The sequence below is a fragment of the Pinus tabuliformis genome, chromosome 7, assembly GCF_031772625.1.
Source record: "Pinus tabuliformis cultivar Carrire ecotype Pingquan chromosome 7, CPIR1, whole genome shotgun sequence".
Lineage (NCBI taxonomy): Eukaryota > Viridiplantae > Streptophyta > Pinopsida > Pinales > Pinaceae > Pinus > Pinus tabuliformis.
In genome coordinates this window covers 808,537,871-808,553,704 of record NC_142293.1, presented here as the reverse complement: position 1 = coordinate 808,553,704, position 15,834 = coordinate 808,537,871, and the positions used below count along the sequence as shown (strand labels likewise).

General features: G+C 40.7%; 1 protein-coding gene across 3 annotated transcripts in view; it reads right to left on the bottom strand.

Annotated features, from left to right (window-relative positions):
- LOC149250020 (uncharacterized) overlaps positions 1 to 15,834 on the bottom strand; it is a 187,762-nt gene that overhangs the window by 23,110 nt on the left and 148,818 nt on the right. The gene's annotated exons all lie outside the window — the stretch shown is intronic.

The following is a 15,834-nucleotide window of genomic DNA, read 5'->3' as shown; positions in this document are numbered from 1 at the left end:
AGTACAAGGGGAGATCCTTTTCTTGTGGAAATTATTGCTGAAGACATACAAAGAAATTGAGTATCATTTGAAGGTTGCTTCATTGCTATTCAAACCAGGTTCCTCTGTAATCCATGTTGCTATATATTTCCTTTGTCAAGTAAATTAATTCTGTGTATATATCAGCTTGTCATCAAAGCAATATGTATGCCAGTGATTTATGTTAATTTTGGGAATGATGTAATATCTGAGTTGTTGGTTTGAAATTAAATTACATGTCATAAACCAAGACTACCCCTACAGCAATACAATCATAGACTGTTGGAAAAACTATTGGCAAAGAAACTCATATGCTCTCAGAGAACACTGAAAATATCAAGTGGGAATTTTATAGGGAGCTTGAAATTTTCAAATTTATTGGCTCATGGATGAGTCACTGAGGCAGCTCACAGCCCTTAGCGCTGACCCTCTTGTTAGAAGAAATTTGATAAGGAGAATTTTTGGAGGGTTCAGATCTGGAAAAGATGAGGAGCCAAAGAAAGAGCAGTCTCCAGAACCCCCAAAGAAGAGCAGAAATCAAATGAGAAGAGAGCGGATCTGTTTTACATGTCAAGGAGCATGGACACTAGATCACAAATGTAAAATTAGAGGGGACAGAGAAGCAGACGAGACTGCTAAAATTGAAGCAGAGTTGGCAAGGAACTCAAGTCAATTGATTATGAAGAAGATTGAAGGGTCCTTAGTTGAACAAGAGTCTCCTATAGAGAAATCCATTGGTTCTCCTGAACCATCATATGGTTATGTTGACAGCAGCTTTGATGTGCATCAATGTTTAATGGTTGAACATGACACGCAGCAAATTGTCCTTGTGAGGGGAGGAGACGTTCAGAGAGATAAGCTCCCAGTGAGGATTTGGCATGGAGAGCACATAGAGGAGCATGAGTCAGATCAGGAGGAGATTCCTTCTGACTTTCAGGATGAGGATTCTTCTTCTATAGTTGAGTCCTTGGACACCTCTGAGGAGCATGAGCAGTCAGGGGAGGTTGTTGATAGTGGCTCAGCGATGCACCGTGTTTGGTGGAGGAGATTAATGAGCAGCAGCTTGTACTCATTCAGCGTGTGCAACCCACAGTGGAGCACAGGATGTGTGATGGGCCATTTTTGGAGAGTGAGCTAGTGGCTCATGTTGAGTCCATGATGGAGGAGGACAAGCAGACATCCTTGGGGCCAGCCATTGATGAGGAGTAGACAGATGTAGAAGCAACCAGCATGATGGTAGTATGTGTAGGCACTTTTTGTCAGGAGTTGTTGGAGCCTGACAGGATAGTTTTGCAGGAGGTTGATAGACTGGACGAGCATGGAGTTTTCAGCCAGATGAGGGTGGATCTTTTAGAGATGGTCTGCATCAATCTTTGGGCCAACCCTCTGATGAGGTGTAGGTACTTGCACAGGCAGTTGGTAAAGTTGCAGTACTTTTAGAGGGCATCCCTCTCCAAGAGTACATAGATAGGGCTTGTAGCACATCTTTCCCACTTTTGCCTATTATAGAGCGAGGGGTGGGTTTCCTTAGAAAGATTGGGTTCATTGACCAGATAGAGCATCATCAGTTGAGCAGGAACCCATATCAACCCAGTAGACTTGTTCCTTACACAGGTGTCCATGCATTGGATTGGTGAGAGATCATGAGCTGGTACCCTATTGATGGAGTATCATTTTTAGTCAGAAGCATTGTATTGCAGGAGCCCTTAGAGGTGAGGGATATTACATGCTTCAGTTGGCAACAAGATGTAAGCTGGCCACTCATCAGTATTTCAGCACAGCATCAACATGATGAGATTGACCTTGGTCTATGATAAGGGTTGGATTGGAGAGAGGTGATGAGTTGGTACGCAGGGGATGGAGCAGCGTTCATGGTTGGAGTTACAGCACAGCAGGAGCCTTGAAGCCTTGATACTTGTTCTTGGTGGCATTGGGATCCAGAAGGATTTCTTGACGACAGGTTCAGTCAGAGATTGGTCTGGGATTCGAGCATTGAGGGATCCGTTCATGGTGGGTTGACATAGGAGCAAAGCATCACCCAATGGTTCATATGGGATCCAGGCATTAGGTCTCAATTGTGTTGGGCCACAAGATTGGTCCACAGATTTGGATTGCTTGAGCGCAAGCAATCTTGGGGCAGGAGGATTGTCATGTCCCCATTTTTATTTTCCACCATATTACAGCAAGGGTGGATTTCCAGGGTAGGGGATGCCCCAGACAATGGAGTAGGTTTATGTCATCAGGTGTTCTGATGGAGTTTTGAGGAGTTTTTATGGGATCTGATGGCATTCTCTTGGCATATTTCATCATCCGCATAGTTTTCCTTTCGTTCCATCGCATTCTGACAACTTTCAAAAATTAGCATTATTATGGAGCCTAACTTAATTAATTATGCTCAAGGTGGCACTTCGGGGCAATGTTGCACGAAGCGGAAGCAGGAGCGCGGAAGCGTCATTTTCCAAAAATCTAGGAAGTGAAGCGTCCGCGGAAGCATCTGCTATATATATATATATATATATATATATATATATATATATATATATATATATATATATTTATATTTTTTTGCATTTATACTCAAAACAAACATCCCAAATACCAAATTAATTGTAGAAGACATGAAAACATGCATATTTTTGCATAAATCAAGATAGATATGGCATCCATGATTCCATTGTAGTTACTAGTATGTACAACAATCATCTATATTCTAGCTATTACAAACATACATCAAATTTTTAAGCATATTATAAAACATAAAACATTTAAGCATATTATAAAACAATAAACATAGCGCATATTATGATTTATCTAGCAAGTGAGCAACTGTCAACATTTGTCATGTCCAAAATTCAAATAATAATGTTTACAAAATATGTCACTTGGTCACCGCCAAGCCAAAAAGGTTCAAAATTCAAATTCACAAGTCTACAAGTCTAATGAGTAATCTATGACAAAAAGTAGTAGATTGTGAATATATCTACTAATCTCTCCTCCTTCCACCACGAATAGAACGTGATGGCGGGCCTCCACGTGGTGGCAATGAAGAAGATGGTCCCTGTGTAAGTCGTGGCACTGAAACTGATGAAGAAGAACCCCCTGCTGTTGGTGTTGAACCATGGAACCTAGGAACCAAGGGACCAGATGGGGCTGGGGGTGGTGGCATACCAACACGGTCATCATCATCCTAGAATCGCTCAAAAAATTCATGCAAAAAAAAAAACACTAGTTAACAAAAAAATTAAAAACATGAATTAGAGAAATGCTTTATAAGGGAAAATTGGAAAATTCATACCACAATGGACATACCTGGATAAGAGCATCCTCTAATTGCTCTAGTCGCAACACTCCATCCTCCAAATTGGGCTCCTCTGGATTCTTGTCCCAAATCAACAAGTCTTTATTAGACTTTGCATCTTCACAGTAATGGGACAACAATCGCAAGTTGTAATGAACATAAACCAAGCTCTCTGCCCGGTCTAAATTCAACCTGTTCCTTTTAACACTGTGGATGAAAGAATAAGAGCTCCAACACCTCTCTGCAGAAGAAGTGTTTACCACCTGTGATAGCACCCGCAATGCCAAACTCTGTAGAAGTGGAGTACCCCCTCCATGCATGTTCCACCACTCAAGAGCAGAAAAAGTCTCTCGATCTTGAATTGCATGCATGCTCCCAAATGGACCAGTGTTGAGCGTATAGTTGCTCACCTGTCTCTGTACCAATGCAGCCTCCTCCTCATCAGGGATTAATTTACTCAATGCAGCCATATATTTTTCGTGAACCTCTCTATCTTGGTGTGGTTTTTTCCTGCTTCCCCCCCCCCAGGTGCTGGTGTTGAAAGCCATGATGGATGATAGTATTTAGGTGTCAAAACATATGCTAATGCATGCAATGGAATATTTAGCATTTCCCATCGGTTTTGCACCTCTACACGAATATAATTGTACAAGGTGGTATCTCTAGGATCAACAATGTCTTTAATCTGCCCCGACATGCTATCCATTTGCTCATACACCTCCCCAATTACTGGTCGATCTGAATCTGCAAACTTGATCATGTAATAAATTGGTTTGGTGAATTGCAAAACATATTTAACCAGCGACCAAAAGTAACTGTCAAGAACAGTGTCCTTGACTGCATTAGCACCATCTGTGTCAGTGTTAATTTCATCCCATGTTTCAGCACACACCAGATTAGTTAAAGCTTGTCTCACCCTCACTAGCCGCCTAAAGGTGAGGTAATAACTAGCAAATCTTGTCTTTGCAATTTTAAGCAATTGCAACTTGGAGTAAGTGCCATAGAAGTAGTTTACCCTTGTATGCCATGTGATGAATTTAATGAGCTGCTTCCCTTTCCTGTAAACCTCAGCAATCCACCCACAATCTTTGTGTTTCACAATATCATGCATCAAAAGGTTCAATGTGTGAACCAGGCACCCAGACCAAAAGATGTGTGGATGAGTACGCTCAATAATTTTTCCTGCTGCCTTACAATTTGCTGCATTATCTGTGATCACTTGAACCACATTATTCGGACCAACATCTTTGATTGATTTCAATAGGAGATCTGCAATGTTTTGTGCAGTTGCACTGATGGAGGAGGAGTCATGACATGCAATAAATACTGCACCACTAGAAGAAACACCAAGAACATTTATCAAATGTTGGTTTCTAATATTTGTCCACCCATCTGATACAATGGATACCCCAGAATCCACCCACTCATGTGTAAAACGTGTCAAAGCTCTTTGAACCTTAGCTTTTTCTCTTTCTAATAACACTGTTCTAGCTTTCTCATAGTTGGGGGCCTTGTATCCTTTTGGGGCTTCATTGATGGCCTTTACCATGTCATGCCAATAGGGAGAGCGAAGCACATTGAATGGTACACCGCAAGCACAAAGAAAACGGACTATCTTTCCATCCACATCATCCCTCCCAGCAACATTAAGGAAATCCCCTATTGTTCTTCTACCTCTAGAGGTTGCAGAAGTACCATGAGGAGATGGGCAACTACCAAATTTAGAGGTTGCACTTGATTCAGAATGAGTTTTTTGTTTCTTGTTCTTTTGTTGTGCAGCCATCTCTATTTGGATGTATTTTCTTCTTTCTTCAGTTGAAATGTTTGGGCAAATTTGTACTCCCACAGAACCCTTTTTTTCATCACTGTCCAGCACCCCACAAAGATGCCTCCTCAGACGGGTATATGAACCACAATATGGTTTTCCTCCATGACAACCATGAGGGCACACAAATTTGTAAGATCCACCACCCTTTCCCCCATCAAGTTTGGTCACATAGTTCCACAAGGGTGTTGATGTACCTTTCCCATCTTGTGCTTCAGTGTCCCCTTCAAGTTCATCCCCTTCCTCTTCAAACCCTTCCTCCTCATCATACATTGGGTCACTACTATTAGGACCAAGTTCATCCCCTTCCTCTTCCCTTCTATTCCTCACCCTTGCCATCATTAAAACCAAGAGTGGAATGATACATAGAAGCCAAAAGAACACCATCTTGGAATATGGATATAGGTGGTGGACAACCTGTAAATAAAGGAGCAAGTAGAAACAATGGGAAAGAGTAGGAGAGGGAGGAGAAAAATACAATTTTTTTTTCAAAAAAACAAGGGAGTTTGGGGTTTGAACTTACCTCTTTAGCTCTTGTAGATGAAGTCCTCCAAGCTCCTCCTCCTCCTAGCTCCTCCTTCTTCACTCCTCCAAGCTCTCCTCTCTTCTCCTCTCCTTTCCTCTCTTCTCTTCTCCTCTCCTCTCTTCTCTTCTCCAACTCTCATAAACTCAAAGTGAGAAAATGAGGAATGAATGGGAGCTTTATGCTTTTCATTCCTCACCTAAACTCACCCTAAACTCACCCTAACCCACCCCCTCATTGCAAGTTAAGTTAACTTTTAAAAAAAATTAAAAAAAATTGAAGTGTCATTCCTTAGCCCGCGCGGATTTTTCGGAAGCGCTCGTGAAGCGTGCGCTTCCGGGCCCGAAGCGTGGCGCTTCCGGAGGCCCGAAGCGCCCTCCGAAGCGCGCTTCGGGGGCAACGCTTCTCAAAAACCAGGAATCGCTCAAAAAATGCGGAATCGCGCTTCAGAAAAAATGGAATCGGGCTTCCTTTGGCGCTTCCGGAACGCTTCCGTACGGGACGCGATTCCGACCTAGGATCCGGGGGGGGGGGCGCTTCCTGCAACACTGCTTCGGGGAGATTAATTGATGGAACACCTCAATGTAATAGCTCGTTGGAACCAGAACGAGAAGATCTACAGGATGGAATGCTGAGAAGTGACTTCCAGTGGCCGAGGAGAGTATGGTGGGTGATTTACCATTTTCCTTAATTAAAAAAATGACTTTAATTAGTCATCTAATTAAGGAAAAATAATAAATTAGAGGAAATGGGCCAAAAGTGACTTAAATGAAATAAAATTAAATTAGAATGTCGCTTAAGATAAAGTCAATGGAGGAGCTTCTAGAATAATAATAAAATAAGATGCTTCTAGAGGCTTGGAGATCTATTCATTAGATCTATAAAAGAGGAGGAGGAGGTCATTTGGAGACATCTTGGATTTGAGATTTCTTCTCGTGCAGAGGTTTGGGAACGTGGGTCTCTACTTCAGCAAAAGCCCTAAGAAAGAAACCCTCGGGTGATTCAGTGAGAGTGGGCAAGCACCCATCTCTTCCCTTAGTGGATCCGTTTAGGGTTCACAGGTTGCAGTGTATTGTTTTTCAGTTTGTTTGGAGGCTAATTGAGGCATTTTTGTAGATCTATTTGAGGCTAGTTATATCTCAGCTATCTCAGCTATTTTGATTTTTCCAGCATGTAAAACCCTAGTTATCTAATATAATAAAGGTAAGAGTTTTCTTGTCCATTATGTTGTGAGATTGCAATGCTCTATTTTTTATGTGAAGAGCTTATTCCAAATTTATTTCATTTGGGACATTACATATTGAATTCACCCCACAACTCATAACATTATTCAGATTCTACCACACTATTCAGCAACATATGCAATTACATAGAAAGAACAATATCACCACCAATGCAGCGGAACATAAAAAGAACAATAGAAGAAAAGCATTCACACATAAGAGACACCAAGCTTGGTTGGAGACCAGGGCAAAACCCACTACGAGGAAAACTCTTTCAAATTCTTCTTCTTATAGATTGTCATTGAATGATTCTACGAAGAGAGTACAATAAGCCATATCTTCAACCATAATTCTATCCAGCAAAATCAACTAAACAACATCCATGAGATGAATACACCAATGCTAATAATCAAAACCTAGATTCAGAAGCTTGCTGCCAACTATCATTGTTTGTGATCAATTGTCGACTTTGTGGTCAACTAACAAAATTTGCAGTCAACTGTAAAATTCAAACCCTAGGTTTTAACCGCACGGAGAGAGTTGTGTGTGCGCCTGAAACCCTTCAACCGCACGCATAGGCCTGCATGCCTACAGTTACAACTAAAATTTCCCTGTAGCATCCCTGCAACTAGGAACCAAAAACCCTAGATCACTCGTATGAGCTTCAGACCCTGCAATTTCAGATCTGTGCGAGCCAATCTCTACGAACTACCTTAGACCTGTGTGAGCCAAAACCAAAGAAGAGAATAGAGGAATGCTTCATGATGATGTTCAAATGAGGTTGAGGTCACTTGCATTTATAGACTTCCAAGAGTGTCCAATCTGCTTTAGGGCCAACCTAATCAAATGTGCATATGTGGGCCTTAATTCAAAAGTACACTTTCCCTTGTCCAAATTGAGTGCTTCAATAGTGAAAATTGGTCCTCTCGAAAAGAGGAATCTAGTCCCATGGTCAGAATTTGTCACTAAGCTACCAAATTAACAATATGCTCATATGATCTTGGTCTCTGATGGATGGTTTCTTTCACTTGAGTTCATGGTGGTTTTGTCAGGTGGTCCATGGCAGCCCAGGCCTAGAGGGCACCCACTTCACAGGAACCCAAGCCTTTTCAGAGAGATAGATGGCTTCACAGATGTAGCATTGAGAAAGTTAGCCTTCATTATGATTTGAGTATGTTACATGTCCCAAAGCACCCTCAAGACCCAAGAAGTCTATATACTTTGACCCAGTATAGAGGATTCTTGATGATTGCACTAATGGACCTAGCATGCCCCCAGGCTAGCCTTGACACAACATGGGGGAGGGGGGGGGGGCGCAAGAATTGTTACAGGGCCCGGATGAAGATGGTCTTCCATTAAGAGACTAAGGAGGGATTATTGCACTTGGCAAAGCCTTAATGTTGGAGAGAGGAGGCCTTGTTTTGACAAATGTAAACCCATGAAGGTGACATGATGGCACCCTAGCTGGACTTGGGACCCCAAAGGAGAATTTGACGTGGATTTGAGAGATTTTCCTCAAAATTTGGATGATCTTGGAATTATGACACTTTTTCACACCTCATCACACCATGATATGGCATTTGGAGCCCTAAAAGGGCTTGACGTCAGCTTTTCACACGTGTGGTAAATTATGGTTTATTTTGTCACTTAAGTAGTGGCTTGGCTTGTAACCCAAAGTTATCTTACGTAAAACTTGTCATAGGGGCTTCATTAGTCAAAATTTAATTGAGGTAGACCCTAACAAAAATAGAGATCACCTCATTTGTATTATTAATCATCACTCGTGGATCAATTCAGCCTCTTTGAAGGATTCCGTCCTAGCTGAAATAGTCTTGTATACTAGTGGATATGTGATCTTTTGTGGAGATTTTACTTTTGGAGACAATCTGTTGTTGTGAAGACATCATTTTGGGATAATAAAGGATTAGTTCATGCATTTCTTGTAAGTATTCTATATTGTTGAATATCTTTTTATGGCTATTGCATGGAATGGTTGTTGTTGTTGAGATTTCCACAATAATACATAGTAGAATTTGATCTTCTAACTTTGATAATTACTTCCAATGATTTAACAGTTTAACTTGTCATGTGTGGTATGTATCATTCAACGATTATATTTGGAAAACCTTTAACAGTAATACAATAATAGTAGGATCAATAAGAGACAGCCAAGCACAATAGACACAACAAGTCTACCCTGGGAAAACCCAACAACTTTTCTTCTTAGGAGAACTAATTCTTCAAAAGAACAAATCAAAATCTTTCTGGAAATTTGTGCCCAATCCAAATTCAAAATTACTAGTCAAATTTGATCAAATGTTTATTAAAATCCTCCAAAAGGCATGTTAGTCAATTCTAGTCAAAGGAGTCGAAATTCGACCTAAGGTCAGTTGGTCAAAGGGACGAAATTCGGCCTAAGGTCAACTATGGTCAAATTGCCAGGGACTCAGTCAAAATTAGAGATTCTTCCAATCAAAACATTCTCCCTTCCAAGGTCAAACTTGTCCAAAGATTCGGTCAAACAACAACCAGAAGAACTCAGTCAAATAGGTCTAAACTTGTGTGGTCAACGCAGCCTTCTTCTTTAGTCAAACTCAACCAGAATGTAGTCAAACAACAGTCAAAATAGTACTTTGAATCTCAATCAAAACAGGCAGGTCAAAGATGGTTAACAAGCAATTTCGATGTCTTTATCAAACCTCAAATATTTCCTCCTTGCACGTGTGAACAGAATTATATAAGATTGTGAGTGATCTGAATTGTCTAAATGATGGAGGTCGAATTGATATTTATAGTGGTCAAACAAGGTGGGTTTTGACCAAGGGTCACACCCATTCACATGGTGGGGTCGACTTGCCTTTTGGGACCTACATGAAGGCTAGAAATAATTATTATTATTTTTCATTTTGTGCAATTTTCTTTGGCCAATTAAGGAGGCCTATTTGGCATGTGAAAATACCTCTTAATGCTACAAAAGATCAACAATCCCTCTTAGGGAGGGATGTATTCTCTAGCAACAAATTTCCTTTTGGAAATTCTCCTTCATAAGAAAAGTTCATGGGCTCATAGATAAATCCATCTTGGAATGGGAAAAGTAATTTTTCACGTACACATTTTATAGATCATTCCATCTTTCAGGGTAATTTGCCAAAGTCCATTATGGCTTCTATCAGTTTCTCTTGGTCAAATTCCATTATGACCTATTCAAGTCCTTTTGATATCCAAGTCAATCTGCCTTTAAAAAAATTCCTTTCACCTAGCCAGAGTCCTTTATGGCTTTTTTGGGTGAATTTCATTTATCTTTTTCAGTCAAATTCCATTATGACCTAGCCAAGTCCATTTGGCTTCTAGAAGTTTTGCCCAATTTTTCCCAGGAATCATTCATCTTTTGGTTAAAGTCCTTTATGACCTAGCCAAGCCCATTTGGCTTTCAAAAGATGCCTCGCTTTTTATTAAGGACATCATTGCTCCCTCTTAATGAAGAAAGAATATTCTTTCAAGCTTGCTTCTTAAGGATACAAGCTTTACTTAATGAAAGGTTAGCAATTTACTCATATATGTATTGGAGCTCCATGGCTCCTTTCTGCACCATGTCTTGAATAAGATGACTTAGCCATGTTCATTTGTCCTCTAATGCTCAATTTCTTCATGTCTTGCAATACAGGCTGCAATATATAGAAATTTGCTTCTAGTCCAACAAGGATATCATAGTTGAAGTAGCTTCTCCAAAATTCTCTACTATCATATGTTCTTTCTGAATTTGTAGCCTCTCTTTATCATATTCAATTTTACTATTGTTACCCACCAAAAGTGGGTACCCTAGGAGAACTTTTCTCCTATTCATCTTCCTCCAACCGACATCCAACATCCCTTGATAGCCACATTGTAGTCGATGCAATGTGCCACTTTGTCTCTGCCACCTGCATGAGTTGTGTGTTTCCTCGCATGTTAGAAGGTGGGCAATCCGACCCAAAAGCACTGGACATTGTGTGTGATTGGCAAGTGGTTTTCATTATGGACTGAGTAAATTAATTGGGCCCAAATCCACTAGAGGAGCATTATGACACCCTACAGGTGAAGCATTGAGAGCCATGGGACTCCTATCACTTGCAAAGCAACATTCCATTCCATGGGCACCTACAGTACTCCAGTGATTTTCACTTTGCCCCACATTATTCATGAGATGATGCACTTGGACCAACATGCCCCCAGTTGGCTTAGCAATATGTATGGGTTTTGGCAGTGGATCTGAGGCCCAAATGAGGTTTGTCTCACCCCTTGAGACATGGGAGCACTAGCACCATATTCTGAGCCCTCAATGTTGGAGCAATACTAGCCTATTCTATCACCAGGACACACATGATACCCATTTTGTGCCCCAAACACAAAAATGGGGTCCACTGGATGATTTGCATGGAGATTTGGGGGCCAACCCCTAGATTCGGATTTTTGGAGCCCTCAACACTCAACTTGGCATTGGAGGATCCCAACGCATGCCTTAAAAGTGCCTACATATGCATGACGTCAGCATTTCAACCACTTTTGTGGGTTAATTTTTATGTTTTGCATTGCCTATGAGGTTGGCTTGTAACCTCACCTAGTATCAAGCCCATTATTTTACAATTTGAGGGGCTCTTAAGCTAAATTAGAGATCATTAGGCATGTATAAATAAGAGAGAGGTCATTTCACTCTTCCATCATCATCACTTAGAGAATTCAGACTTCTTTGAGAATTTCGCACTTGTTCCTTCGTGGCTATTCGGTATCTTTGGATGCATTTCGATGTTTGGAAGTTAATTCAAATTGTCTTTGGAGCTATTTCTTTGGATAATGGATGGATATACTACATGTCTTGTAAATGCTTAATGTTGATGAATTTTTCTCTTAAAATTGTCTAATATATGGACTTGTTGCTTCTAGATTACACTACATTGTGCACTAATTGTTGAAAATTATTTTTGAAAGGCTATCTAGTTGAGAATTGCATATGCTATTCATTGTATGTAATGAATGTTCCTAGGGTAGGAATCCTTTAACTCTCCTCAAATTCCATTCTCCTTTGAAGTGGTTAAATGATAGAATTGATACCTAGGGCATCAATTTTTAGCCTCCTTAGAAACGTTTTATCTCATCTTGAGCCTCCTAGACTCCATATGCCCCAAGAACAAGGAACTAATCCAAGTCTTTAGTGATCAATCTTCTTTTTCATCCATAGATTCTTCTCCTAAAAATTTTGGTCCTCTTAAGGTAGGACATCTAACTGGGGGCTTAGAGCGAATTGCCTTGGTTTTGCAGAAACTTGAGAGCCTAAACATCAAGGTAAGGATCTTAGCTACTTGACCTCCAAGTTTGGTGGGCATCCACTTATGTTTTCTCCATAAGATCTTTTGCCCTAGGTGTTGCCCTAAGAGGGAAACCCTAGTTATTCCTCCTCAACTTGGAGACTTCTTTGAAGGTTGTATGAGCTTAGTACTTGTTGAAGTACATCAGAAGAAGCCTTTTCTCCTTATTACCTCGATCTCGGGAGTACCTAAAACCACGCAAATTCACGAAACCCTAGTTCTTGTGCATTTCTTTCATAGCTCTCTTGTAGAAAGGAATTGTGTTTTGAAGCCTCACACCATAAATTTGAGCCTTCCTTGAGAGATTCTAGCCTATTACCTAATACTCTAACCCTAGAATACCTCTCATAGGTGATCATATCCTACCAAGACTCCTCCCATCGATGAAAATCTGTAAAGAGCAAGGGGGTTTGGTTGAGGTGACATTAGGCCTCCTCCCCATTGTTAGTGTGAAAATTTACAACTCTATTGCAGCATCTGGAAATTATTCTTCTAACTGTAGATTTAATTATGCAATTTATTTGCTACGGCAAACAACGAATAAAATCACAACTGCAATTTTGACCATAAAAACGCTACAGAAAATAAAATGTTGGAAACTGAGAAATACGAATGTACTCATTCCTACAAAAGGAATGTACCTAAGCTCCCTCTTGGCTTCGGAATTTTCAAGTTTCTTCCAAGTAAGAAACTTCTTTTCCAGACTCCCTCTTAACTAGAGACCTACAACAGCTCCTCATGTGGAACAACCAGTTGCCTGAAGAACTCCTCTCTTCTTTGATATCATAAATTTATTTTGTCATGGAGTCTTCATCTTTCGGGGACTTCATAGGGCACAAACCATCCATCACTTTTATCCATGAGTTCGTCGTGTCCTCATCTCATCAAAAAGTGATCGATCAGATTTTCCATTTGGCTTTACTTCATGTCATTCTACTTTCATACCATATTTTCCAGAAGGATCTTACACCCTTCAATATGGTCCTCTTGGAAGTCATCCACGGGTCTTCCCTTTGGCAGTCCTACATAAGCCCATCCAAATATTTCTTATTAGTTCAAAAATAAGAACGAACACTTATATCGAAATTACCTTTGTGATGGTCTTTCTTCATGGCATCTTCTTGTAGGTATCAACATCCTGCATGCAGATTGACACATCTCCCACAGATATCCATTGTCAAGGGTCTCTATCCTTTTCTAACTTCCATCAGAGTCTTCATATCTTTCCGGGAAATATTCTAGTCAAGTCTTCTTAGACTTTAGTAGTTGAATGCCTTCTACCTTTGTTGCATATTCTATGATCTCTTCCTTTCTTTTCACACACTTCATTCCCTGTTGATCTAGATTGTCATTAATGTCAATATGAAGCCAAGGAGCTATCAGAGCAGAGATATCAAAGCAGAGAATAGAAGCAAGTGTAAGAGCGGAAGATTGAGGAGGAGCCACATCGGAGGAGCCATATCGGGAGTATCACGTGTAATGTGTGCCCAAGAAGAACCGAGAGGAAGAATTCATCAAAAGAAGCAAAGAGGAATCATAATGGGTCCATTGAATCCAGTTGAAGAATCAGAGTGAAGCTCAGAGAGAATCAGCGATGTATGAATTCACAGAAGGCAGGCTCAGAGAGAGGCAGAAAAGTGAAAGGCTGAAACCCTGAAGAAAACCCGAAACCACAGGAAAAAACACTGAAGAAATGAATCAAAGTCAAAGTGAGGAGATAGATGAAGATTGAACGCACAGGAATCGTTGGATCTCGGAGATCAACGGACGAGGTTGAAGGAAATGATAGGCCAAGATTAAATCGCGCAGACTGGTGTCAAGAAATGAACGACGGAGATTGATTTAAGCAATAGCAGAAGAGGAATCCAGAGAAGGCATTGCAGCCGTCGATGGTAGAAGATCTACGATCATCAAGTACAAACAAGCTCGAGCACTAGTCAACGAAGGAAGGCGGATTTAAAGCTATAAGCGGGATTTCGGGCGGATGTAAAATGGTAAGTGGTATTTAGAGGAGAGCGCTCAATTCCATTCAACGGTTGACATGTAGCAACTAGAGGAGAGAGAAAAATTGCACATTTCAGGCGGCTAACTCTCATGCAAGTAGTCCACCCGAAATCGTTGTAGACCATCGGATTTTGGGGATTGAAATCTACGGTGGAGAATGGACCCGACTGCACCATTGTAATACGCCTTAATGTAATATCGCATCTGGTTCAATCGCAAGTCTTGAAGGAGTGTAACGATATAAACTACCGATTGCGATAAGGCGATGGACCCGACGGAGTTATTAACAACTGGTTAATAACATAATCGCATCCGCTTTGTCGGCAACAGGGGAATCGGCCATCAGCTGTACCATGGGCACGACTGATAAAGACCTCCAGAATGTTGCGATTGCAATTGTGGGTTTAAACGAATAACTCCGACTGTTCATGAATGTTGCGATTGCCGTAAAGAATAAGTCTATTGTTTGAATAATAATAAAGATGACCTCTCTTCCTAATTAATGTGTCCTGTGAGTATTGATGAATTCAAAGAGACAGAGGAAGTCGAAGAGCGAGCGCAGAGGAAGCTAAAAGATCAAGCAAGCGTTGAGGATGCTGAAGCTCAAGCGAGCAAGGAGGAAGCCAAAGGTCAGGTGTATCAGGCATATAAAACAGAGATCGAGGAAAGTTTAATGTGGCTAGCGAACTGTAAGAAAAAAAGGAAGCCAAAGTTCTGGAAAAAGTGGAAGGATTAGGAGGACAGAAGTAAGTCATAGGTCCAGCAGGGTAGGGAGCAAAGAATTACAACCAAACAAATCCAGACATTTTACAATAGAGGGTTGAGGCCCTTGAGGTTGGTGCCTCAGAACTGAAAGGATTGGTGTCCTGGGAGTTGGTGCTCTAAATTCAAGGTTGGTGCCTTGACAAGACAGAGTTGGTGCTCTGGAGGTTGGAGCCTCACAAAGAGTCCAAGTTGGTGCTTGGCAACTGACTGAAACCATATATATGTATATATATATATATATATATATATATATATATATATATATATATGTCCTGGGAGTTGGTGCTCTAAATTCAAGGTTGGTGCCTTGACAAGACAGAGTTGGTGCTCTGGAGGTTGGAGCTTCACAAAGAGTCCAAGTTGGTGCTTGGCAACTGACTGAAACCATGGTGCTCTAAATTCAAGGTTGGTGCCTTGACAAGACAGAGTTGGTGCTCTGGAGGTTGGAACCTCACAAAGAGTCCAAGTTGGTGCTTGGCAACTGACTGAAACCATATATATATATATATATCATTGTACTTGATTTATTGCAAAGATCATATTAATAAAAGCATCTATTCCTGTTATCTATTTCTGTGTTCCAAATATAAATGTTTTTAACTGGAAAAATAATAATTGAAAAGAAATATTGATTCCCCCCCCCTCCTTAGTGTTTCCAACAATTGGTATCAGAGCGGGCTTCTTCATATCAGCGTAATAGCTTAAAGAAGGATTCTTAGTCATGATGAGAAATCAAGAAGTGTCAGGAAGACCTCCTCTGTTCGATGGCACAAATTTTGGTTTCTGGAAAAAGAGAATGTCCTACTAATTAATGTCCCTTGGACCTGAAGTTTGGC